Below are 27,585 nucleotides of genomic sequence, written 5' to 3'. Positions count from 1 at the left end.
GCATATGCAAATTAGGGTTCGCATTCGGTTCAGTATTCGGACGAATCTTTCACGAAGGATTCGGGGGCTGCGTCTTAATTCAAAATAGTGGATTTGGTGCATCCCTATTTTATATTAAAAAAAAATCACAAATTTTTCATGATTTTTACATTCGGAGTTTAGTAAATACCCCCTTAGTCTCACCTTTAATCAGCTTTCTGGCTTGTTTTCTTCCATTCACTGGTTTGGGCTGTCCAAAGGGATCAAGGCACACTAACATAGAAATGAGGGGACTGATCCATGTACATACCCTGGTCCTGGTCCACTGTATCTGTCTAGACTCTATACCATGTGCTAGTCACATGCAAGATTGGCTGTTTTTCACTGCTAAAGCACAAAATAATTTGGGGTTGTGGAAGTACTGGTCCCCTGTTTTATTCGTAATTTGCTGTACAAATGTATATATTTTAAAAACAGTGGTTTGTTGGTTCGATAATAATTATAATAGGTTAAAATAATAAACCATATCAAGACACTAAACCATGCCAAAATAAACTCTATGAATTTGGGTGTCAGATATTCATTGACAGTTAGATCCAATATATCTTATAGGGGGGCGTCCTTTCCTAGCAGATGAATTAGACCTCACTCAAAAAACTGATTCCGGTAGTAACAAGATCTAACAAAATAACAGATTTTTGCACAAATTCTGCGAGACAGGATTTCTGGTGATTTTAATAGAGTGAGATCCAATACATCTTTTATAATAATAAGCCCCCCCCATGAGATATATAAATATCTGACACCCAGCTGCTACATGAAGACAGAATGTAGAGAAACAGATGCTGAGAGAGGAATGGGGAAGATAAACTTGATTATTTCAGAAACAATGCAGATTTAGAAAGTTTATTTTGGTATGCTGAAGATTATATTAAATTGTAATTTTTGCGATATTTCCCTTTTAAGAGGGGTGCCTAACAAACACCCTTCCACTTGGTCTACTACTTGGGTAACCAAATCAGACAAAGATCTGCTCATTTAGCAACTTCACCAAATGAGCGCTTTGTAACATGCTTGGCAGCTTTCCACTAGTAATTGAATTTTAAGGCTTGTTCTATAACAGCATCTGTGCCAACCCACTTTGGGTATATTTTCTAAACCAGAGGGGAAAAAAGGTTGTTGACATATCTGTGTTGTTTTTGTTTTTGCAGCCATAGATTTAGATCATTAAGGGAAGAAATCCTCACTAATTATTTGCCAATTTAATATTGCTTCTGTCATTATGTGGCTTTTTTCAAGATAGCAACTCACATTCAAATATGACTTTTATTCCGACAGAGAAAGCAATGAATTGTCGCTTTATACATTTTCCTTTTTGTAACACTAGCTAAGAAGACACATTTCTTATTCGTTCCACATATAAATGCTTAGAATACAAGTGTATAAAAGATGAATTACTTTCCTTCTTCTGTTTCAGCTTCCCCCACATTTGTATGATTTTTCTTGCTTTGTAACCATACTTTCCTTTTTTTTCCCTGCCTAATAATTATACAGCATAAAGTCACATTGTGCGGAGAGCTGTAGCACAACATGATACGAAAGCAGTACAAATCTTGATATAATTTAGTGCTACCAGCAAATTCAAACAAAAACAAGGTGATTTGGTAACTATGTGGCACAACTCAGCAGGAACGCTCTGACCAACTACGTAAACTCTATTAGCAAAGGAACCCATTCTCTGGACTGTATTTAAAATCTCAGCGTATATTTAGCCGCAGTTATAATACTGGTGGAAATTTAATAAGCCCAATCATCAAATATTTATCCCTTCCAACTACCTTAGATAATTCAGGCGTGCTGAAATCAACAGAATGTTTTCTGCTTTAATGAGTATTTGGTAATGAAGATTCAGAAGAGTCAGTTTTCTGTATAATTTATCTTTAGCCCTGTCTTGTCACCAGTGAATTATGATGCACACGTTGAAAAAGGAGGAAGCAGAAAAAGGCTTTGATGTCCAATGTCGATGTACAGTCTAGTTGGAACTAGAAAGAGCGTGTTTAGTCATGTTGGCGATCATTTGGTACAAGGCTTGAAATGTGTTAAAGTTTAAAGACTGAAACATGAAAGCAAGCTGAATGTGAAAGTGTGTTTTAACTGTGAAGGAAAAGATATATTCATTGATATTGTTCCTGTTAACATAATAGAATATCGCTCCATTTATGCAAATGTTGCAGATAAAATGAATGCTAATGTCAGTGCGGTAACAATTGCAGAAATTATTAGGGGCACATTTACCTAGGGTCGAATATCGAAGATATTCGAAGTCGAAGGATTTACCGCTATTCCTACGATCGAACGATCGAAGGAATAATCTTTCGATCGAACGATTTGAAGGATTTTAATACATCGATCGAAGGCTATTCCTTCGATTAGGAAATTGTTAGGAAGACTATGGGGACCTTCCCCATAGGCTAACATTGGCCTCGGTAGGTTTTAGGTGGCGAACTAGGGGGTCGAAGAATTTTTTAAAGAGAATAGTCGAACGATTTTTAGTTCGAATCATTCGATTCAAAGTTAAAGGTCGTAGTTGAAGGTCGAAGTAGCCCATTCGATGGTCGAAGTAACCATATTCGACCATTCGAAATTTGAACTATTTTTCCTCTATTCCTTCACTCGAACTAAGTAAATGGGTCCCTTAATCTCCCATAGCATAATTAGTATGTTATAGAATGGCTAACTCTAAGATACTTTTTAATTGGCCTTTATTTTTTTTTATAGTTTTTGAATTATATTCCATCTTCTTCTGACTCTTTCCTGCTTTCAAATGGGGGTCACTGACCCCATCTAAAAACAAATGCTCTGTAAGGCTAAATTTTATTACTTGTCTTTCTATTTGGGACCTCTCCTACTCCTATTCCAGTCTCTTATTCAAATCAAAGCATGGTTGCTAGGGTAATTTGGACCCTAGCAAACTGAAGAGCTGCTGAATAAAAAGCTATATAACTAAAAAAACATAAATATGAAAATATGAAAACCAATTGCAAATTGTCTCAGAATATCACTCTCTACATCATACTAAAAGTTAATTTAAAGGTGAACAACCCATTTAAGAAATAAGTCTGGTGGAAATGCTGCACATTATGTTTTAGGGTTCAGTACCAGCTTTAAGGCCTTTACACAGGAGTGTTTGTCCCCTCTGTAGTTAATAAACCACTGGGGACCACAGAAACAAACTCAGCCTATGCTTCCTGATTGGGCTGTACTCATTAAGGCACTGAACGCAGGTGGAAGTCAAAAGCAGTTTTGGGGAGTTATTTATCAAAGTCTGAATTTATCTCAATATTTTCTGCTACAAACTCTGATCAAATCCACTCTGGGTTTTTTTTTATGCTTATTTATTTTTAAAAGTCCGATTTTATTTTTAAAAAATCTCGAATTTTTCATGATTTTTGCATTCGTAGTTTAGTAAATAACCCCCTAAATGTAGGTACAAATGAACACTATTTAATTAAATAAATCCCAAGTCTATTAGTTTCTAATAATCAGATACAAAAGTCTCAGCTATACACCTAAACATAATCATTCAGTTCAAAGTAACACATGAACAGCAAGTCCGGACAGTCCTTTGAAGGGGTTGTTCGACTAATTAACTTTTAGTATGTATATTCTGAGAGAATTCGCAATAAGTTTTCAGTTTTTATTATTTGTGGTTTTTTTAGTTATTTTGTTTTTTATTCAGCAGCTCTCAGATTGCAGAGTCAACTTTTTAATTGGCCTTTATTTTTTTTTATAGTTTTTGAATTATATTCCATCTTCTTCTGACTCTTTCCTGCTTTCAAATGGGGTCACTGACCCCATCTAAAAACAAATGCTCTGTAAGGCAAAATTTTATTACTTGTCTTTCTATTTGGGACCTCTCCTACTCCTATTCCAGTCTCTTATTCAAATCAAAGCATGGTTGCTAGGGTAATTTGGACCCTAGCAAACCGAAGAGCTGCTGAATAAAAAGCTATATAACTAAAAAAACATTCAGCAGCTCTTCAGTTTGCTAGGGTCCAAATTACCCTATGGTCCAAATGACCCCAGCAATTATGCATTAATATGAATAATAGACTGGAATATGAATAGGAGAGGGCCTGGATAGAAAGATGAGTATTAAGAAGTGGCAATAACAATCAGGGTTGGACTAGGGTGGCAGGAGGGGCAAAACTACAGAGGAAGCAGGCACTGTGGCTGCAGGGGTGCCCAGGAGGTATTGGGGACCCATGACGCCCTATATATATTGTATTCATATACAATTTCAATAACCATTGATAAAACAAGTCAACCTCAAGACATTTTAGGAGCCTGAAAAATATTTTTTTCCAGTAATATCTAGTTACACCACTGGCTGGTGGGACACTGGGAAAAAACCCTGCCGACACAGACCCACTCTAGCACCTAGTCAGGACCCTTAGCTGCTCCAGTCCCACCCATGACTGCGTACAGTAGAAGCAGGTATGTAGGTGGCAGCCCTAGTGGGCCCGGACACTCCAGTCCAACTCTGAAAACAATACATTTGTAGCCTTACAGATCATTCATTTTTAGATGTGGTCAGTGACCCCCATTTGAAGGCTGTAAACAGTCAGAAGAAGAAGGCAAACAATTCAGAAACTATAAAAGAAAAGTTAACTGACCCCCTCCCCTTTAAATATTTCTAAGCTGCGCTATTCCACTTCACAATCACTCCCCCAAACCAGACACTTTGCAGCAGGCCTGGTAGCAATATCCGTCTATAAGCAACACAGAGGACTCTGATATCTGACAGCTTGTAAAGACTCTGCAACAAAGTTTTCCTTGCATGTCAACAATCAATGACAGTCTCTATGCCAGATTTTCCCAAAGTCCTAGAGACTGAGATTGAAATGGATCATAGCTACTAGAAACAGTTATAATGATAGCCATACACATGTAATCTTCATAAAATAAACACACAGTTGTATAACTATAGTAGTAAATATATAAATATATAATGGTTTAATATGATTGATGATGATTGTAGGTAAATAAGCCCTTTAATGCAATATGGCACTAACATGTTTTCCCTATTCCCATGTCCCTGTGTTCTCTTACTCTTTGCAGATATGTTTCTATTTTGTCAGATAAATGATAAGGAGGATCATTATAATAATAATTGTATTATTACTGTAATGACATCACATAGTGCATGTTTCTTTGAGGAATTGTCTTTTCATGGTACAAGTAACGCGAGTTGAATGAAGAAAGGAGAGATGGGGAGCCATCGTTTGCAACTGAATTCCAATATTAGCATCTCTGACTTAATGAGCTATCTTATGTACCAAGGTATGTTACACATATGAATGTATTAGACGACATTACTATTTCAGCAAATGATCCCATAGTTCATTAATGCGTTCTTCTAAATAATCACTTGCAGCATAACAATCAGTGCTTCATCTGATATTTTTGCCAGCTGCAATGATAAGTGAACACAAGCCATATCAATTAATAAATGTTTTCTTACCTATTTATTTTTATACAGTAAATAATTTGACATATATTAAAGCGGACCTGTCACCCGGACATAAAAAGCTGTATAATAAAAGTCCTTTTCAAATTAAACATGAAATCCAAATTCTTTTTTTTATTAAAGCGTTCCTAGCTGTTGTAAACTTGTTTAAAAATCTCAGCTGTCAATCAAATATTGTCTGCCCCGGAGCAGGCACTTACTTTCACTTTCCATTCTACACTTACTAGATGTCACTGCTCTCCCCACATTCCCCCTCTCTCTTAACCATTTAATTGTGTAACCAGTGCAAGGGGATGGACATCAGGTCCCCCATTCTGGTGCACAAACAAGATTTTGAGTTTATAAGAATTGTCTTAATAACAGTGTCCACAAATTGCTATAATTATGAATTTATTATGAATTATGATTCAAATAATTTATATAGTGTAATTAAAGTTTATTTTGCTTGAATAACATGATAAAATAGGATTTGGAATATTGTTTTCAGATGACACGTCCCCTTTATTAAGGTTCTGCATATTTTTAACCATACCCAGCCTTTTTTCCCCCAAAATTTCAGCATCTGTGAGCTAAAATGTGTCTGTTACAAATTGTGCACAATGCAGCAATATGTGAACTTATTTCATGAATAAAGGGCAAGTTGAGGAAAACATTGGTTTCATTCCCCACTCTCCAATGCGTGCAGCATTAAAGGGATTCTGTCATGTTTTTTATGGTTTGTTTTTATTTCTAAATTCCATTATTTACACTGTATGCACTCTACCATATAATTTTTTATTCTTGAATGAATAAATGTATTTTTTTAGTTGTAATACTGTTGTGTAGGCAGCCATCTCAAGTCATTGTGACTGATCCTGCGCTTTCAGAAAGAGCCAGCACTTCACAATAGAACTGCTTTTGAGATAAGCTATTGTTCCTCCTACTGAATGTAACTAAAGGAGTCGCAGTGGGACTTGGATTTTAACTATTGAGTGCTATTCTCATATATACCGATGAGCTGTTATCCTCTGTCAGGAGCTGTTATCCTGTTACCTTCCCATTGTGCTGCTGATGGGCTTCTGGGGGGGGGGGTGGATATAACCCCAACTTGCAGTAAAGAGTGACTGAAGCACCTAGAAAACTGCCAACATGTCTATCCCCATATCAGATTTCAAAACTTAATAAAAAAAAAATGTTTGTTCTTTTGAAAAACAATTTCAGTGCAGATGTCTTTTGTTTTCAGTGTTTTCCCATGACAGAACCCCTTCAATAATGGCATTAGCGTCCAATTAGCAATGATGCAACTCACCAGTGGAAACCCAGAACTTGTGCATTATTCAACATAGCAGGATGGGTAAGCGCATTGGCATATCGGCTCATTAGCATCCACGAGCACAAGTACATTTGAGAATATGATTAACGTGCTTAATTTTGCATTTGCGGTTGCAATTAAGGTTTCTGGCATATATTCCAAATTTTGAATAACCTGAACCATTTCTGTATCGCCTTAAAAGATGAGAACACTTGAATGGTTGGTTCTTGTGTGACTGACTGCAAGCCTACTTCAGCTACTATCTATAAAAAAGGAAATCAGCTGCTCTCAATTGTTATCATTCTGCACCGAATCCCAGGAATATGACTTTATGAGCATTATCTTTTATCTTTATTGCTCATGAACAAGAAAGCTTAGGGGTGTACAAGTGCAAGTACAAACATATACGGCCAGGGCCATTTATGTGGCCACCACTAAATGTTAATTCTAGCAATTTTGGCCCGATGTAGAGATTCTTCCACCAGTCGACGGCAAAGTATCATGCAGATGGCTTTCCATTTGTACAATATGCTATGGCAGGAAACAACATTTTACCCTTAAAAATGTCCAAAGAAAGGGTTAGTTTATCTATAACTCATTTTCCAATAAATACTTGCTGCATTGCTAAGATTCAGTTGAGGATTATTGATATATATAGCTCTGAGCCGCATTTTCATCTCTTCATTATATTAGCCTGCTGTGCTGGATTGACCCAGCTTTCAGGCACAGTGTGACCCTCAGGCCTTAATTTAAAAAATCCAACTGTAAATGTGAGTGTCATGTGCAGGCCATTCTTGTTCTGTGGATTGTATATTACATTCCCTTATTCTTTATACCTTTCATTTTCCATATTGGAGATAATAATGGATTGATGGCGCATATAATAATTCATACTAATAGTAGAAGGAAAGGCTTGGTGCACTTGGGGGTGCCAAATGTTAGGCACCCCCAAGTGATTGTATTGACTTAACTGAAACTCTGGTCCGGTGCTCCTATCAGCAGAAAACTGCACCGGCACAGGGTTATACCAGTGAGCACCACGGAACAATCTTCTTCCGTCATCCTCCTTCTTCGCGTGGCTGTGCATGCGCAGTAGAATGAAAAGCTGAACTTTAACTAAAAAGTTGACTATTTCATTCAACTGTGCATGCGTTTGTCCTGGGAAATTTGAAGATAGAAGAAGACAGAAGTGGATCGCTCCATGGTGCTCGCTGGAATAACCCCAGGCCAGTGCATTTTTCTGCTGCACCGGGGTTTCAAGTAAGTCAATACAATCACTTGGGGTGCCTAACATTTCCTTCTCCTTTATGACATAAAAGCAGTTCGTGTTAACCCAGGATTTATTTCAAGCTGTCAAAATTTGTTTTTTAATCCATCATTTTTTAATAAACTGACAAGACAGTGACACTAAACAAAGTTTTCATATTGAAATTTGGTAAATTAATCCTCCAAATGGAGATGATTACAGACTCAGAATGTTAATGTATTCATTTCCTTTTTTTAAAAAAAAAAAATCTATTTAGTTGTTCAGTAGGCATTTGGGATGCTTGCTTCTGCATTCACACTGCTTGTCAATATTGTAATTGTGTTTTCCCAATACATTTAGGATCAGAAATAGACGCTCATGGAACAATACGAGCAGCATGTTTGCACGCACTCTTTGTTTACATCGGCTTGCTGGGATAATGTGGCAAGACCTAAGAGAAAAATCATTCCTATTCCTTTAGTTAGCATTGTTGTTTCTGCTTGTCTTTTTGCATGCAGAGAGGGAAAACCTGCTGGAGGGAGGAACTGTCACAAGCCCTTTTATTCTTTAGCATTTCATCCGCTGAAATCTTTTGTTTCTTCATATCAGGAATATACTTGCAAATATATATATATATATATATGGATATATATAGATATATATAGATATACAGTATATAGATGTATATAGATATATATAGATATACAGTATATATCTATATATAAAAGTTATTAAGCATCCGGTTATACATGTTATACATGTTTATCACATATTGAACTATGACAAATGATTTGGAGTGGGGGGTGTGTGTGACATGGGCAGCCCCTTGAAAGTAGGGAGTACCATTGAGTACAATGCAGGCCAATGCTTAACACCTGACTATGGGACAATGCTGTGCTCCAGTGGCATTACTACCAGGGGTGTAGGGAATACCCAGGCCCGCACCCACTTGGGGTCTGCCATAGCCAAGGAAAAAGTAGGAGCACTTGAGAATTTGAGTGCAAGTACTGTATGTGCGCAGCATGAATGGCAGAAATACAGAGGGGATACATATCCTGCATCCAGGCCTGGGTTTCTTTCATTATGTCACTGCTACACCTTGCACTTGATTTTGACCTGATCTAGAAATCCCATGAGTGGTTTGATAGATTGTGTATACAAAAGATGCACAATCATTTTCTAGTGTTTCTCCTCCATTGCCTGGGGTTGACATGTACCTTTATTTCTATACAGTCTGTTAAATGTCATACACGGTACAGCTCGCTGCAAAAAGGTGTAGCATGGACCAGAGTCTTACAATTCATAGGAGATGTACTGTACTAAGCCTCACATTGTGCCGGGGGTTATATGTGCAATGTACACCCCCATTGTGCAATTACTTCATGACATTTTCAAGTGGTGTGATGGAAATGCAGTGTCTCAGTCAGGCTGCTTGCTATTCCTATACGCTGACTTGTCCCCTGCAAAGAACTTCCTATAATATCCATTAACCTTCCTTTAGCGATATGCGCTGTTTTTATGAAACAAATACACAAGGATAAACGAGGTAATTATGCATAACAGCAGTTCAGTCTGCAAAGTGTATAACCTATTACAATTAACGTGAAATATTTTCACAATTTGGAGTTTGCCTTCATCAGCATGCAGTAATGCTAGTACCAATTTAGACCAGGGACTTGTACAGTTTAGCTTATAACCTAATGCATTTCTCTTAACAACAGTTAGGCTGCTCACGGGTATCGCAGGATTGTTTGTAAAAAATATATCAGTGAATTTGATTGTTTGATTGAATCACAAGAGAAATTTCAAGAGAAATCCTGTGATCCTGCTGATAGCTTTTCCTGTTTTGGGTTGTGTTAAAACTTCATCTTTGCACCCAGACGTTGGTTGTGTTTGCAGTGCGCCCTCATGATTATATGGCCAAATAGTATCCAGACACTAAATTGACAAGTCCTCAATTGGAACACTCACAACTGAGTTCCAAAATGTCTCTGAAACCGGAGTCAGCACAAGAACTATTTCTACTGAGTGTGGGATTTTTATGGTTGATCAGAGGCAAACAAACCTAACATCATCACCAGGTGCAATGCTAAGCGTTGGCTGGAGTGGTATAAAGTTCATTCTCTGGAGTGATAAATGTCATTTCTAGAAACTCCACACCATTCAATCATCATTCCAATGCCATCTTTTCATTTAAGACTATGGGGCAAATTCACTAAAGGGTGAAGTGACTAACGCTGGTGAAAATTTGCCAGCGTGACGTCATTTCGGAACTTCACTGATTTAATAACGGTCGCCGGTCTAACTTCGCTAGCAAAGGAGATAGACTCTAGCGGTACTTCGCTCCCTAACGCCTGGCAAATTTGTGCTCTGGTGAATGGACGTACAGTAACTACGCAAATTCACTAAGATGCGGATTTTACTGAACGTTACCTCTTGCGCCAGACTTGCCTTCACCACCTCAGACCAGGCGAAGTGCAATAGATAAGAGTTGAAAAAAACGCTGGTGTTTTTTTCAACATTTTAAACATTTTTTGGGGAAACCCGCTTCCCCCCTACATTTCCTAACATATGGCACATAAACTATACACTGGGCTCATGTGTAGGGCAATATAACAACTCAATTTTATTTTATTAAGCTTCCCTGGGCTTGTGTAATGTAATGTATTTGCTGCAACATATACGTCCATTGTACTTTAACTTCCTGCCGTATGCAAATTAGCCAACGCTAGTGCAACTTCACCAGCATTCGGCACCCTGGACGCAACTTCGGATTTTAGTGAATTAGCGTTGTTCTGGCGAATCTACGCCTGACGAAGTATTGTGATGTGAGCAAAGCCATCGCTGACGAATTTTTGAAGGTTAGTAAATTTGCCCCTATGTGCTAAGCCCTTAACAATTTGACCTAATTCCTAACCCCCTACTTTTCTACTACACACACACACTAACTACTGGTTCTCCATTCTTCACTATGCACTTACCAATTCTATGATCAACAGAAACTCTACAACCACATTGGTCACCCCCCATCTTATGTCTCACTTCCACTCCCTCTTAGATTGTAAATTTTCAAAAACAGGGCTTGAACCCTATTGTCACTTAACAATATGGAATTGTAATTATGTACATCTACAGGTGTCTACCATTGTATAAAGGTGGTGCTCTTAATTATAATTAGGACACTAGCCATACAAAAATGGTATATATACTGTACAAAATTCCTATATGATGTATGATTTGCATTGCCGTGCGCATATTTAGTATCGTATAACAACATTCACAGTTAAATTCTCACTCTGGCATAATTGCCAAGCAGAGCTCCTTTACGTTTAAAGAATGAGTGAATAGAGAAGTGTGAAGCCCTGGGGTAAAGCGATGATTTCTATGAGTTGAAAGAATGGCAATGAGAACAGTAGCAGGAAAGATGCAGAATGCCGAGGTTGAATGGAATGTGTTTTGCTACTATGGAAACAGATATGACAATTTTAAATGCTATTTCATTTTAGCAGTTTCTCTAACAAGGACTCTCTATAGTAGAAATACTTTTCCTCCTCTCTTAGATGAGTATAAAACCTAATGGAAATTATCTACAGGAAGAAGACAAGTGGCTGAAGAATATGCACTGTGCTACTAGGCTGCCAGCCATGGCCTCTCCAGATACTGCTTAATTCTAGCCTATAACTGCCAGGCCAAGATTGGAGTTGGATTCCAGCAAGATTCACCCTCTGTGCTGTACATTTCATTTATATGTACATACGGTACAACTACCCTACAACCTCTTACCTAGCCAAGTATTAAAGTTTAAAATCACAGGGCAGCAGAAAATTGTACAACTTGTCATCTGAACCGCTCTGAATCATCACAATATTACCATGAAATTTTAATAGGGCTGAAATAATCCCTGCATTGCTTCAGCATTCCGATATCCACTGGCCCTCAAGCAAAGTCCCCTCTAGCAAAATTGGAAATACTGTAAATTCTCAAGAGAGGACTTTTATAACCAGGATTTGCTGTTGGTTCCATGATGAAAAATTCTGCAGCATCCCCGAGTTTTATTCTTGCGAGCGAGGCTGTAACTTTCAGTATTATAGAGATGGGACGACACACTGAGATGTTGCTGTCTTCTAAACAAAACAAAAGCTGAATTCTTTCTTTTCATTTGTCTGTTTTGGCACAGAGTTATTGAAAGTTGCCTGATAACAAGAAAAAATGGATTCATTATGCTAGAATTAAACGTAAGATTTTTTTATTTGTTTTCCATTATAAACCCGTTAACGTCAGGCATGAGCAAGTGCCAATCAGTTTAATCAGCCTGTAGAGAGAATGGGGGTTGGCACATTCAAGTTTTTTTTTTCCATTCTGCATTTTTGTTGTTTTCACCAACACCAATGATGTCACAATAGTAATTGTCAGATAATCATATGAACGGTGAAAGGAAAGAGAAGTCTTCAACAATCAAAACCATTTTAGAGAAACTATCATCACATTTTTAACTGTATTTTCCACTGAAATAGGGTTAAATGATGTAGAGCTTTTTGGTTTCATAACAGGAACAGATGGCATTAGATGTTGTGCTGTACAGTTGAGTTTGCTTTGTCCATTATGAGTTTCTGTGGATTTTCTCCAGCATAAGCAATGCATTGCAAGCAAAATAATGCAGGATTTGATAGAAATGCTTCAAATGAAGCTCAAAGAATGCAACAGGACTTGATAGGAAAAAGAACAAATTTCCATCGTCTTAGTTAAATGGGCATCATTACAGTCTTCAAGTTCCATTGGGTTAAAATGGATGCAATGTTAGTAGTACAGTATTGACACTTTTTATAGGTACTTGCATCCTTGCACTTCTGAATAGTTCCATATATAAGAACAGATAATCTGTCCTACCTCTTCTGCTGAACTCTGCACAAGTGCATCTATTGCCACAAGGAAACTGTGGACCTACCGCTACCCTGAGTGTGGTAGTTATTCCAGTGTCTCACCAGTGGTGTAACTAGAAGTTACTGGGCCCCACAGCAAAGTAATATTAGGGCCCCCAACATATCCAGAGGTTGCCCTGTTTTACCAATATACTGTATGTTGAAATTGCTTTTAAAGGACAAGTAAAGCTTAAATAAAGAAGTAGGCAGAAATATTGTACATTATGCTTTGGGTTTTTTTACCAGCCCAAGGCAACCACAGCCGTTTAGCAGTAAAGATCTGTGTCTCCAAAGATGCCCCAGTCAGTGGCAAAACTACCGGGGGAGCGGGGGGGGGCATGGGCCAGGGCCATCACCCCCTCAGGGCCCCAAGGCAGCTCGCAAACCGCTGATTCAGGGTGAAAAATCACGTACAGAGGGGGGCCCAGCTGCACGTCCTACACCAGGGCCCATCCCCTTCTAGTTAAGTTACTGACCCCAGTAGCTCCCCATCTTCTTTTCTGCTGATTCACTGCACATGCTCTGTGCTGCTGTCACTTACTGAGCTTAGGGACCCACTCACAATATACAGTACACATAGAATATAAATGTCACACTATAAGGATCATTAGTAATTTATACAGATAATTATTACATGGCAGCACAGAAACCAGTGCAACTAGATTCAGAATTTAATAATCAGCCTTGTAGCATCAGCTTATATTACAGGCCAACCTCATTTTCTTCAAAATTTGCGAGGAGCCCTAAGCTTAGCTTCTCAACAGCTGCTCAGAGCCCACTGTCACAGACACTTTCCAAGATGGTGACCCCCTGTGACAAATTTGAAGTCCTGGATCATTGCTGCTATTGACAAGCTGAAACTTTAGGCTGGTGTAATAAATTCAGTAAAAAAAATATAGCATTTTTAGCCACATTCATTATTAGGGTTGAGCTTTAAATATGGCCTCATGGGGCCTTCTTTACCTCCAGCCCCCCCCCCCTGCAACAGCAGGGTCTGCTTCCTTTGTAGTTAAGCCCCTGGTTCCCACAGCAGACTGGTCAATAATTTGCGATTAAACATATGGAGTGAGTTTTTCCCAACAGTGCTATGGGGAGGACAGTTCTAGGAGAATTATCAATCAGCCTCCTGGCACAGGAATGTCAGGAAGGAGTGCGTCTTGCTGGAAGCTGGAAGATGTGCAATGCATCATTCTGCAATACTGTAAAAGCTCAGCACTGGATCAGAACAAGGTAGTTTCTTAGACAGGAACATAACCTTGGGATAAAGGAGGATGGGCACGATGTCAGGACTAATCGAGCAATCTATGTTGCTTTTTGCTAGAGATGACAACATCTTTGCATTTACCCTAAAAAAAATGTACAAATTATGCTTTGTTGGTTAAACATTTCACACATTCAGGGTACAGGATCCATTATCCAGAAACCCGTTATCTAGAAAGCTCTGAATTTCAGGATGGCCATCTCCTATATCCAAATAATTCAACTTTTTAAAAAGTATTTCCTTTTTTTCTGTAATAATAAAACAGTACTTTGCACTTGATCCAAACTAGGATATAATTAATCCTTATTGGACACAAAACTAGCCTATTGGGTGCATTTAATGTTTACAAGATTTTTGAGTAGACTTAAAGGGGTTGTTCACCTTTAAAATTAACTTTTTAGTGTGATGTAGAGAGGGATATTCTAAGACAATTTGCAATTGGTTTTGATTTTGTATTATTTAAGGTTTTCACATTATTAAGCTTTTTATTCAACAGCTCTCCATTTGCAGTTTCAGTAATCTGGTTGCTAGGGTTCAAATTCCCCTAGCAACCATGCACTGATTTGAATAAGAGACTGGAGTATGAATATGAGAGGGCCTGGATAAAAAGATGAGCAATTAAAAAGTAGCAATACCAATACATTTGTAGCCTTACAGAGTATTTGCTTTTTAGATGGGTTCAGCGACCCATTTGAAAGCTGCAAAGAGTCCAAAGAAAAAGGCAATAGCCATTCAACTATAAAAAATAAATAATGAAGACCAATTGAAAAGTTGCTTAGAACTGGCCATTCTATATCATACTAAAAGTTACCTTAAAGGTGAACCATCCCTAAGATATGAAGATCCAAAATACAGAATGATCCATTATCCAGAAAACTCCAGGTCCCGAGCATTCTGGATAACAGGTCCCATACCTGTATTATTTTTGTCACCCTTCAATAAAAAGATCAGGCAAGAAGACTGTATAAATACACCTGATTCCCCACCACTTCTTCATTAGATTGCATTGTACAGTAATGGTTGCCCTTTAAATGAACAAAAATCTATTTTATATAAAGAGGTTTGTCTTTCATAAGTTTGCCAATGATATACTTTTCTGCACTTGGCACAATCTTTATAAGCAGCACCAGCTAAACAGTATTACTTCAATACATAAGACCTAATCTAATAAAGATATTCTTTCATAGCAGTGGATTTTCTTTAATATATGTCAGATCTATCTGTTTAGTGGCCACTGATGTATTGCATTGCAGAAGACCCTTACTCTCAAATGTGGTTAGTGTGAAATTATTTTATCTTTCAGATTGATGTAGCATGGAAACTCTAGCTCGGCATGTAGACATAAATATCATTATATGCTAACGCAGAGTCAAGATGCGAAAGCTTATTTGTTACTAGAAGCTGATGCTCTGAAATTTAATTTGCAAGCACAGAGAGTTTGTTTTATTGTGGCTGAATGTCTAATTTGCTTCAGGTGTCTTAATTTGTACGTCTGCTGTACATCAGGAATGCGTTTTTTTTCCATCCTGTGCGATTTTCTGGCGTGATCATTCCTGTTAGTTAGCAGACGGATGACTTAATACTACCTTTACATCCAAGACTGCATTTTACTATAATGTGTCAAACGAGTTAAGTCATTGAAATGCTATCATTCAAAAAAATTATTATAAATGTCCACGTGTCCCACATTTAATTAATGAACGAGCACATGTCAGAGAATGGCACCTTTTGTGAGGGGCTGTCAGACTATGCTTTAATTTCACACCATGAACAGAATGACAGGTTTTTATCACTTGGAGCCCACTTCCTCCTAATTAAATTAAATTAAACACATTTACGTAGCACCATAACAAGTGGCTAAAAATTTACATGCTACTTTGAAAAAAAATAATAATTTTGCTTATTATTCCATGGAATTCCATGGATGCAAGGGGGGGTCATTGATCCAAGCATCCCATTAATAGTGCAGATTCTGGTGCAACAAAACTAATGTTTATGTTGTTTTGAGTATATCTGGATATATATATGTTTTGAATAGAATGGTTAATGAGGGATTGCGATTACTACGAATTCGCAAAAATATTTGACAGTGCAAAATCCAAAAGCTCCGAAATTGTATACTTTGCCAAAGATACATAAAGACCCGGTTTGCCCACCGGGTCGCCCAATTGTCTCCTCTACAGACTCTGTTTTTAATCCAATGGTTATTATGCTGGACAAGGTCTTGGGTCCGTTGATCCGGGAAGTCCCCTCGTATATATTAAGGATATGGGTCATTTTTTGGAGAAGTTTAAGCTCTGCCTGTATGTGCCCTGCTCTGCCTGTGGAACATAAGCCTGGTATTTGTTCTGGGGGTTTGTTAGCATTTGAAAATAAATTATTGTTAGGGGCCCCTAATGTGTTAAATCATGTGTTGGGGGTGCTGTGTTATCCAAGGGGAAGAGGAAGCATATGGATTTAAAGGTATGTTTTAATATGACACCTTTTTTCACATATGAGTAATAAGTGATATCCCTGCAGTGAGCACCAACCATTTGGTTTTTTGGTGTGTTACCACAATTAATGTGGACATGATCTTTTGTTAACATGGGTGTGGTTTAAAGTGGGTGTGGTTTAAAAGCAGGGAGTGGTCAACACTGGCTTCCATTATCAGCCCTCCACTATGTAGGCCGGAAAAATTTCAGCCCTCTGTACCACAGAAGTTGGACAGCAGTGCTCTAGAATAATGAAAAAATAACGGCATACGGACACATTCCTGAGTTTGAGAACTCCGGGTATGTATCCATGCATTGGTTGTACACAATGCTAATGTTATCAGGCGTAGAGAATTTATACACCCTGGAACAGGATATAAAGTCCAGCTGCAGGGGCATTTAACATGTACATCCAAATATGTGACATATGCATTGTGTATACATAGCCCATGTGGCTATGTATACATTGGAGAGACAACTCAGAGCGGGATTGGCTGCAAAAGTCCTAATTTACTTTTTTGGGTAAGTGGTTATCTCTACACATTTTATCACATATGGAACATTCCTTTTACAGTGGGCATTATAATAACTTTCTTGTCTTTATTTAGGTTCCCTGGACATGCGAAGTGGTACAATGGGTCCAAAATTCGCCCGTTAGTGAATCTTCCCCTATGGGGGATGGCCTTCCCATAATTCTGAGCTTTCTGGATAATGGGTTTCCGGATAAAGAACCACATACCTGCGCTCCCAGCATTAGAAGGTCCTGTATGCTTGACCTACTTAATAGAATATGAATGGATATTATTTCCACTCCTAGGACACAACTGCCTACACTGGCATTGAACAATATGATCTTTAATCATATGAACATGCAGATAATGGGGATTTTCTATGCAGATAACCTTTGGTAATTTCTTTTAATGAGCCGTTATAGAAAAGTAAGGAGAATGCAAAGCCTACTCGGGGTATAATTTCCCTTTAAAACATGCACCGTTGTGCTCATTTCGCACGCCAAATTATCTTCAACGCAATCATTCCTCACTTTGCTTATCTAATGAATAGTAACCTTTCCCAAAGCAAAAAGATATCAATCAGGGATGAGGCTTTCATGTATTATTAACCATTAAGTAGAACGCTTGAATTTATTAGGGCTATCATTTCTTTAAATATGTGCAGAAGGTGGAGATCCTTCCTTGTCACCAGTGCATTGGAAAGCCCAGTGAGGATCCCGCCCGTGGCAACGGAAAAGATAAAAGTCAAAGGATTGGCGAGAGTGCAGCTTCAGAAAATTGCACTGACAGCCATGCTACCATATGTAAATCTCAAGTGGATTCATAATACTTCAAGAGACTGCATGAAAGGATAATGTTGCGTGACTTACTAATGTGGGAAAATGCATAAATTTAATGATGATTTTATGTTTTTGAATATTTTGAATAGTATTGTAACATAATCTTTAAAAAACTGACCCATGGAAAAAAAAGTTGTAAAAACATTTTAAAAAATAGGATAAATTTTGAACATAAGCACACAAGCACAGTTTAAAGAGTTGTCTGTAGCAATCAATCCTATTTTTGATTTCATTTTGCTTTATTTTTCCAACTCGTAGTAGACTGTCCCAACTGCTGATTGGTTTCTACTGGCAACTGCACTTTTGCAATTTAGCACTTACATTTATAAGAAAGTCTCTGTGTCCCTAGTTATTCCCTTTAATGCATTGGTTCCCAACGTATGGCGGGTGTCGAAGCAGTGCGAGGGGGTTCAGTCCTGCGCAGGTCCAGTTGACAGACTTGTGACTTGCAACCTGACTTGGACCACTGACCTTCAAAACCCCCTGCCTTCTCCCCACTACCAGACTACCAGACCTTATCTGCACTACTGGTGCCTTTGGCCCGACCCAGGGACCCTCAAAAGTGGTCGGGTTGGAAGTGACTTCACACCAGAGGTGGATCATCCAGGTCAGGGGGAAATATAACTTTAAACTCTGATGGTGGGGGGAATGTGTATGTGCAATTGATCCGGGTACCCAGGCAGTTAAGGGGATTGGGAACTTTTTAAACAACAGATAGTTTACTTCACATTAATTTGCATATTAAAGAATCTTACCAAACTGGTATATATATTTAAGAAAATATTGCCCTTTTACATCTCTTGCCTTGAACCACCATTTTGTGATGGTCTGTGTGCTGCCTCAGAGATCACCTGACCAGAAATACTACAGCTCTAACTGTAATAAGAAGAAGTGTGGAAGCAAAAGACTCTGTCTGTTAATTGGCTCATGTGACCTAACATGTATAGTTTGTTTGGTATGGTTTGGTCTGTATGTGTGCACTGTGAATCGTACGATCCCAGGGGACGGCCCTTATTTTATAAAATGGCAATTTTCTATTTCTGATTACCCAATGGCACATACTACTAAAAAAGTATATTGTTATGAAAATGGTTTATTTAAATGAAGCAGGGTTTTACATATGAGCTGTTTTAGGCAATATATTTTTATAGAGACCTAAATTGTTTGGGGGGTATAGTTTTCCTTTAAGTCCAGCTAACAGTTAGATTTGGAGTCAACTGTTTACTTACTCCGCTAGATATTCTTGAAACTACTGATGAATGACTAATATAGCAATGTTTTCCTATATCTCTGACATTATTATAAACTAATGGGGCATTAGTGTACATAGCACTAAATGACAGCAAATAGCCATCTATTTAGCCATAATCAGGGGCGCTCCAGCAATGAGGCGAGTTGAGCCACTTGCCTCATGCGGCAGTGCCCCCCTGGTTGCCAGGGGTGGCAAAAATGCCGCTCCTGGTAACTAAGAGCCGAATTTCCGGTTTTCAACCTGGGAATTCGTCTCTTCTAGTGCAGAGAGCGCATTTGCGCTCTCTGCACTAGCGACGTGCACCGCCCCCGACCCCCTCCAGCGCTGAAAAGGTGAGCACCGCGAGGAGGGGTGGTGGCGGCAAAGGAAGGCCGCCTCAGGCGGTGAAGAGGCAAGGATCGCCGCTGGTTATAATTCAACACTTCTTCCATAAATTCCTTAATTAATTTTAATAAGTGAATCTTTCAGTGCAAATAATTCTTCCTCTGTGTGCATCATTGTTCCCTTGCATGCATTTAACGTGTGTGCATCTTAAGTGTGGCTCACCTGAAAACAGAAAAAGTATTGCGTGATTTGACGTAAGAACCAATGTAACAAAATGTATTTATGTAAAAAACAATTGATCAACCTTCAAGCTGGTCTTAAACACGTGCAACACACAGTTGCGATGTTATAGACCCGATGTAATGAACATTACTTATTATTACTGTAAAAAGTGAACTTTTGTTTTTATAATTGTGAATTTTTAATCCGTTTACACCCTTCTATCACCCCAATTATCACTCCATTTTTGGAGTTATTGGGTGAAAATTTAGAAAAAAAAATTGAAATTCGTGAAAATCGGATGAAAAAATCTGAAAAAATTGTGAAAATCAAATTTTCGGGAAAATGTAATAATAAATAAGCGTAAAAGACCCGAGTGGATTTGATCGGAGTTTGTAGCAGAAAATATTGAGATAAATACGGACTTTGATAAATAACAACCATGAGTTTTTTGATGTGCGCTAGGTTTCGTGCAATACCTCAATGTTTTCAGAGTTTTAGGGCAAAAATTTTAGTTTTCGGGTGAAAAATCCAAAAAATCTTGAAAATCAGATTATTTCCCGCAAAGGAAATTTTCGGGAAAATGTAATGATAAATAAGCGAGCGGATTTTATAGGAGTTTGTGCAGAAAATACTGAGATAAATTCGGACTTTAATAAATAACCCCCTTAGTGTTATGAGGAATTCAAGCCCAAAAAAAAACCCAGAACTGGATCATTATCTCACTCATGACTTGGGACTGGTTGACATCTTTGGAAGTTGTTGAGACCTTGGGGTATAGAAAGCTTTGGATAAAAAACCTGGCTGAGACTGAGGGCACTTGGCTCGCAAAGACAGGGACCAGAAACATTCAATGTAATACAATTCATAGCCCTTTAATTTCCTATTTTAGATTGTGTTAGTCAGGCATAGGTAAGACTGCAGGTCAATTGGGTCTAGACCAGGCCGCTCATTATCAACTCCAGCCACTGGAAGCAGCTACAAAATATGTTTTTTTAATTGGCCTCCTGCTGAAGATACATGAGCTGATTGCCAGGCATTTGCATTATTGTTCCATCAGCGACAGAAGTGACTTACTAGCAGCAGACACTGAGCAATGTGATGTCTCTGGATGCTGCTCTGTGGCCACTGTGCAAAGGAATGTATGTATTTTACTCCAGGCAAGAGCACAGCTTCACTTCTAACTAGGGACCTTGTTACTGCTTATATATCTGCCCCAGCCGTTAAATCTGCAGTAAGCACGTACAAAATATGTTGCTGTTTGCCGGTTGATTGCTACTTTACGTAAGTGCATAGTGAATCATTTTAGTCTTAATAAAATCTTTATTACCTGTAGAATAATAAATGTAATGTATACAGAAAAGTTCGGTATTAGACCTACTAAAGAGATGCAATGGATTACTATTAGGGATGGGCGAATTTGACCCGTTTCGCTTTGCCCAAAATTAGTCGCCATCGAAATGTCGCCGATGCCCATTAAAGTCTATCGGCGCGCGTCTTTTTTTTTTTTTTGACGCACGCCGCCATACAAGTTTATGGGCGTCATTTCCGAGGCAAAACAAGGCAAAATAATTCGCCCATCCCTAATAACTATATAGTAATTCACAGTGTGGATAAATGTAAATATGCAGATAACGGGGATGCCCTAGGCAAATACTGTAACTGGAACCTTTATAGAAAAGAAACATTGATATACACCCTACGTAAAACCGGGGTAAAGTATTCCTTCAAAACATGTTATGTTGTGCTTGTACTATGTGCTTAATTATCTCCAGGGCAGTAATTGCCCTGGATCAGTAACCTTTCTTTTTCCAGAGTAGGAAGATACCAATCAGTGATAAAGCTTTCATGTATTATTATCCATGAGACTGCCATCCCTCTAAAAAAAAAGAAAGCCCAATGAGGATCCTGCCTGTAGCAACAGAGATAAAAGTCACAGTATTGGGGAAATTGCAGCTTTAGAAAATTGCACTGACAACCATGCTACCATATGTAAATCTCACACGTACTGAAAATACTTAAAGAAATATATACATATAAATGGAGGATATCAGAACACTAAAACACAGAGCAGATATGATCCCCACCAGCACAGAGGCTCAGGCAAAAGAGTTGAAACATCTCAGAGGGGCCCTTAAAATGTGCAGGTATCCAAACTGGGCCTTTGATAAAACCGGAAGAAGGAGAAAGAACAACACCAAAACTACTGGTGATGGTGGAAAACAGGACAGATGAAAGAACTTGGTCCTTATTTCTGGGGTGTCTGAAAAACGTAGAAGTTTCTTTAAAGGGGAAGGAAACCTAGTTGGCGCAAACCAAATCACCCCCCTCCCGTTTGTTGCCCATCCTCCCTTCTCCCAAACGGCGCATGCGCAGTAGTATCATTTCGCCGGTACGATCTACTGCGCATGCGCGTGACTTTTGGCGCATGTGCAGTAGATCCATACCGGCGAAATGATCCTACTGCGCATGCGCCAAAACGCCGTTCACAGCAGGAAGAAGATCGTGTGGAAGAAGATGTCGTGGGTGAACTCCCTGGACTGGACCTGCGCAGAAGGGTAAGTAACAAGTTAGGGGCATTTGCCCAGCGGGACGGGTAGGCCAGGGGGAGGAGGGAGGGTGGGCAACAAACGGAAGGGGAGGTGGGGGATTTGCGCCGACTAGGTTTCCTTCCCCTTTAATAAACGCCGCATCCCAGTCTGCTTTACACCCAGCAACACACTGAGGCAGCAACTGGTTCACCCAAAAGACCCAATACCAAACTATAAGAAGAGTAACATAGTGTATGCAGTGCAGTGTGGAATGCTTGGACTTATACATGGGAGAAACCAAACAACCAGTACACAAACATATGGCACAGCACTGGAGAGTCAGCTCCTCTGGTCAGGCCTCAGCTGTGTAACTACATCTAAAGGAAAAAGCACATATATTTGAAGACTGCCAAGTTCCCATTCTGAACAGGGAGGCGGATTGGTACAAAAGAGCAGTCAAAGAAGCTATATATGTGAAAACGGAAAAACAGGTTTGAACAGAGGACACATACAATGCTGTTTTAGCTCCAATTATGCTAATACAATCAACACATTGCCTCCATGAGGTCTCTGACCCATGCTGGTTTTATTAAACAAATGATGCTGATTGGAGTAAGATTTCAGGTACTGTATATAACCAGAAATATTTTTGTACAGTACATTCTGAATTGAGAAAGCCAGCAAAATGTCTTCAAGGAAAACAAAAAATACAGCAAGTCCTGTTGATTTGACTTATTACTATATATACATATATGTATACCATGACCTGGATGAATGAGAACCTTCACAGACAAACCAATGAGGTCCTTGATCTGACAGGATTTTTTAACCTACCTGATAACCATCTGACCAATTATCTGCCTGATATCGGTCAGGGAAGCTCGTCGGAGGGCCCTCATAAACTGGCCAAACAGTTGCTAACTTGGTGTTGGTCGGCAGTTTTTTTTGGTCTGTGTATAACCACCTTTAAGACTAAACTATACAGGAGACTTTGTAGGATGGTGCCAGATCGACAGATGGATGCAGTTGAATGAGTCAAAATATAATGTGACGTGATCTGATGGAGAATCTGATGTGTAAACTACATAGAAAATTTGCAATTGGACACGACCTGTGAAATGATAACACAGCATGCTGCATCTTCATCCGACAATGTTGGAAAGACTTATTTTTTCTCATTGATTGTTGGATGTAAACGCAACGCACGCAAAAGACTCCATATCTGATCCGACATTACAGCTGTGGGGGATCGGATTTTGTAGCATCCTACAAATCTTGTGCTGTTGCGTTGTGTTGCATGGTGTTGCATGCCAAAATCAGATGAAATCTGACCCAAATCTACCATGTGGGAGAAAGTAGGAAAGATGGAACAAAGGCAGAGAAAAGCACACAGAACTTTAAAACCATAGAAATGCTAGGTATTGATTGCAAATGTCCTTTTAGAGAGAACTAAACTCATTTCCCACTTGCAGCCCCTTACCATTCACTTGATTGGCAACTGTGCTGAGTATGACAGGCACTCGCGGTGTAAGTTGGCTGTCACCCAGGAGCACTGTATTCCCAAGAGGCACCTATCTCACAGTGATACTGTCAAGTAAAAGGAGAGCAACTGCCAGTACAGACGGGCATTTTGATTGAAATACCACATGTGCCATGAACCTTTAAATATCACATTTTGTTAGATATACACCTAATGGAACAAAAAACTATTTGGTAATTTATACATTTATATTGTAATAAAAAAAAGAGTCTTAAATTAGGCAGTGGGAGAATAATGGGATCCCTTCTGTGAGCAAAGCTTCATGCTATTCCTTTTCTGAAGAACCAGATCACGGAACAATGGCATTCATCTATGGTTATATAATGAAAAGCTCCATTGTATTAAGGCTCCCTTTAAGTAGAGGGATACAGACAATGAAGATAACATATATCTGTTGAAGTGTTTAGTAATGGAGGGGAAAAAAAGACAAGTTGTGGTTTATTAAGCCATTGAGCAGTTAGTGTTATGGGGCAGAATCGCTAAAGTCAGTATCATTTTGCTGTCACTGCTAAAAGAAATACTTGGAATAGAGGACTAAAATAACAAGGGTATGACTCTGCAACAGCTGCACTCTTTAGTTCCCATTTTACTGCCCATATCTGCTTTATTCGGCACGCTCACAGCGATCTTTAATTTAGCTCAATGTGATGTGAAATGCTCGTGCAGTCATTCCGTGCAATGCGTTTATCCGGTATCACATTTACTTGTCTCTGGACTAGTCCCTTATGTTTGATGTGTCTCTTCCTTTCCAGAATAAAAATTTGCTAAATGGATCCTGAAAAGTGATTTTTTTTTCCCCCTGAATGTTTACACAAAGGAAATGAAGACCGGAATGCAAAATCTAACCAAATTGTAGGTTTTGACTTGAAATATGTGTAATGTGAAAGGATGTTCTGTTCAGCAGTGCTTGGTTTAGCTAATAATTACAGACGTACTATATTGTCATGGCAATGGAAGTGGGACAGTGCTGAATTAAGTTAATTCTTCTGAAGCTGAGATTTTTCTACCTTCGAAAGCTGCTGTACCTTAAAGAGATATCGCCAGGGAAACATTTATTTCCTGAAGATTTGAGACACAAGTGAGAGTGTTAGGGGCAGGTACATCGCCAATTCACTAACAGGTGCAGGTGCCAATTTGCTAGCAAATGGGACCGTTGCTAGTGTTCATTCGCATTCTATCACCAGGCGACCTTTCTCTCTGGCGAACGATCGTTACTCCGCAAGTTCATTAACGTGCAGATTTTACTGAATGTTACCTCTTTTGCCATAGTTGCTAAAACCAGGCCAGGCAAAGTGCTAAAAAGAAGCTAGATCTTCCTCAATCTTCTGTCACTTACATCATATCCTGTGTGCCGAAAATGCATTAAAGTTCAAAAAACGCTGGTGAGTTTTCATTTTTTTAAGCGGGATTGGCTGCAAAGATCCTGACTTAGACTTTTTTTGGGTAACCAGTTTTCTCCACACATTTTATAACATTAATTTTACAGTGGGCTCATGTGTAGGACATTATATAAACTCTCTTGTCTTTATTAAGGTTCTCTGGACATGTGTAAGAAAAAGTGGTAACTTCAAGCATTTGCACCAACATTTATAATAAAGACGTCCATACAAAATTAAATTACCTGCCGTATGCAAATTGACCTAAGCGCAAGATCACTAAACGCACAAACGAACGCTAGTACATCTTCGCTATGAAATGCTCGTACTGCCAAAGTAACGCTAGTGAAAAGTCTGCAGCGTTCGGCGCCCAGGGCGCAACTTCGCATATTACTGAATTAGCGTAGTGGTAGTGAATTTGCACCTGGCGAAGTGGTGCGATGTGTGCGAAACGGTCGCTGGAGAGAATTTGCCCTTTAGTGAATCTGCCCCTTACAGTGTCAGCTCTTGTTTCATGCTGTAGCTCTTGTTTGGTGGTTGTAATTATTGTAAGCACTGTGTTTGTACCTTGCTGGCACTATAGAATAAGTGATGATGATGATGATGATACACCTCATTTGTAGGATAATATGCCATAAATGATGAAAAGTTGGATTATGTTGTAGCACAGCGATGTCGCCTTTGCATTCTCTTGAGGACTTGTAGTATGGCCTCTCAGATAAGGTATTTGAACGACAAATGTCAGTGAATTGAGTGGTTAATGAACAAATTGGATAAATCCCCTTACCTAATGTCACACACATTGTCCCGAAACCAAGAACAAATGATTCCAGTCAGAGCTCATTCTTCTGCCTATAAAAGGCACCTTTCACTTCAGGAGGAGCCTTCTGCTACTTGGATGCCACCAGGTCTTATTGTGAGAGAATCAAGACAAGAGTTCTGGGCAAGCAAGGGAACCGGAGCATGTCTCATGAGTTACAGGGATAGAGTCAAGAGGGACAGGCTGAGGTCTAAGCTATACTGACATTGACGTACAAAATCAGAATCCGGAAGCGTGCTCAATAAATAGGCAAAAGTCAGTTCAGGCAGACAAACATCAAAGGTCAATGAAAAGGCAGACGTCAGGAACACTGGAACAGCTAGAGAACGCACTCTGGGACTTAGATAAGCAGCCCTACATTGTCCTCAAATATCCTCTAACTCTGACTCTAACTCTGATGGTAATGCAGGAGGTGTATTTTGCTTGTGGCATTGTATAGTCCCTTAAAATCATAACTAGGTCACTGAAGGCATAATGTGTCAAAACAATACAAAGATAACGGGGAAGGAACACGGATGAATTAATGCCATAAAGCAATGAGGGTTTGCTCACCTTTAAATTAACTTTTAGTATGATGTAGAGAGTGATATTCTGAGACAATTTTCAGTTGGTTTTAGTTTTTTATTATTTGTGGTTTTTTTTTAGTTATTCAGCAGCTCTCTAATTTGCTAGGGTCCAGATTACCCTAGCAACCATGCATTGATTTGAAAAAGGGACTGGAATATGAATAGGAGAGGCCTGACTAGAAAGATGAGTAATACAAAGTAACAATAACTATAAATGTGTAGCCTTACAGAGCATTTGTTTTTAGATGGGGTGGGAGACTATATATACTGAAAGTTAACCAGTCCTTTAATTTTTGGCGACGGTTTAAAATAGGACATTTAAAAGACAAAGTTGATTAGGGAGGTTATTTATCAAAGGTTGGGTTTGTGAGGTATTTTTTTTGTACCTCGAATAAACTCACAACTCAAATGTTTGCTTATTTATCAAAAAACTTGAATGTAAAAAACTTGAATTAATGCAATTGGGGAAAACTGGAATACTCGAATTGATAGAGTTATCCATGAAAAAAAAAACTCGAATTGATTGAGTTTTCGAGTGCAAACCAATGAAAAAAAATTAAATCAGCGAGGTTAAAAACATCACCAAATGGTTCAAGGGACCTCTGCCATTGACTTCTACATGACTTTGACAGGTTTTAACTGGAGTATTTTTGGATTCGAGCTTTTTGCAGCTTCAGGGCATAATAAATCTGAAAAAAAAAATTTTTATCCCAAATAATTAGAGTTTTTACTAAAACTACCCTTGAAAAACTAAAATTTTTCAGAAAATTGATAAATAACCCCCTTAGAGGCACCTTTCTAGAGAAAAGGGAAAGTTTTGCAGCAGAAGTGTCCCTGCATTTACATATATGTATTCTTGGTAGAGAGAAGCTATAATGCTTTTAATGTGCTTTTCTTGACATTATT

Source organism: Xenopus laevis, chromosome 7L (genome assembly GCF_017654675.1).
Source record: "Xenopus laevis strain J_2021 chromosome 7L, Xenopus_laevis_v10.1, whole genome shotgun sequence".
NCBI classification, from domain to species: domain Eukaryota; kingdom Metazoa; phylum Chordata; class Amphibia; order Anura; family Pipidae; genus Xenopus; species Xenopus laevis.
The sequence above is the reverse complement of the archived record's forward strand: the minus strand, read 5'-3'. Positions refer to the sequence as shown.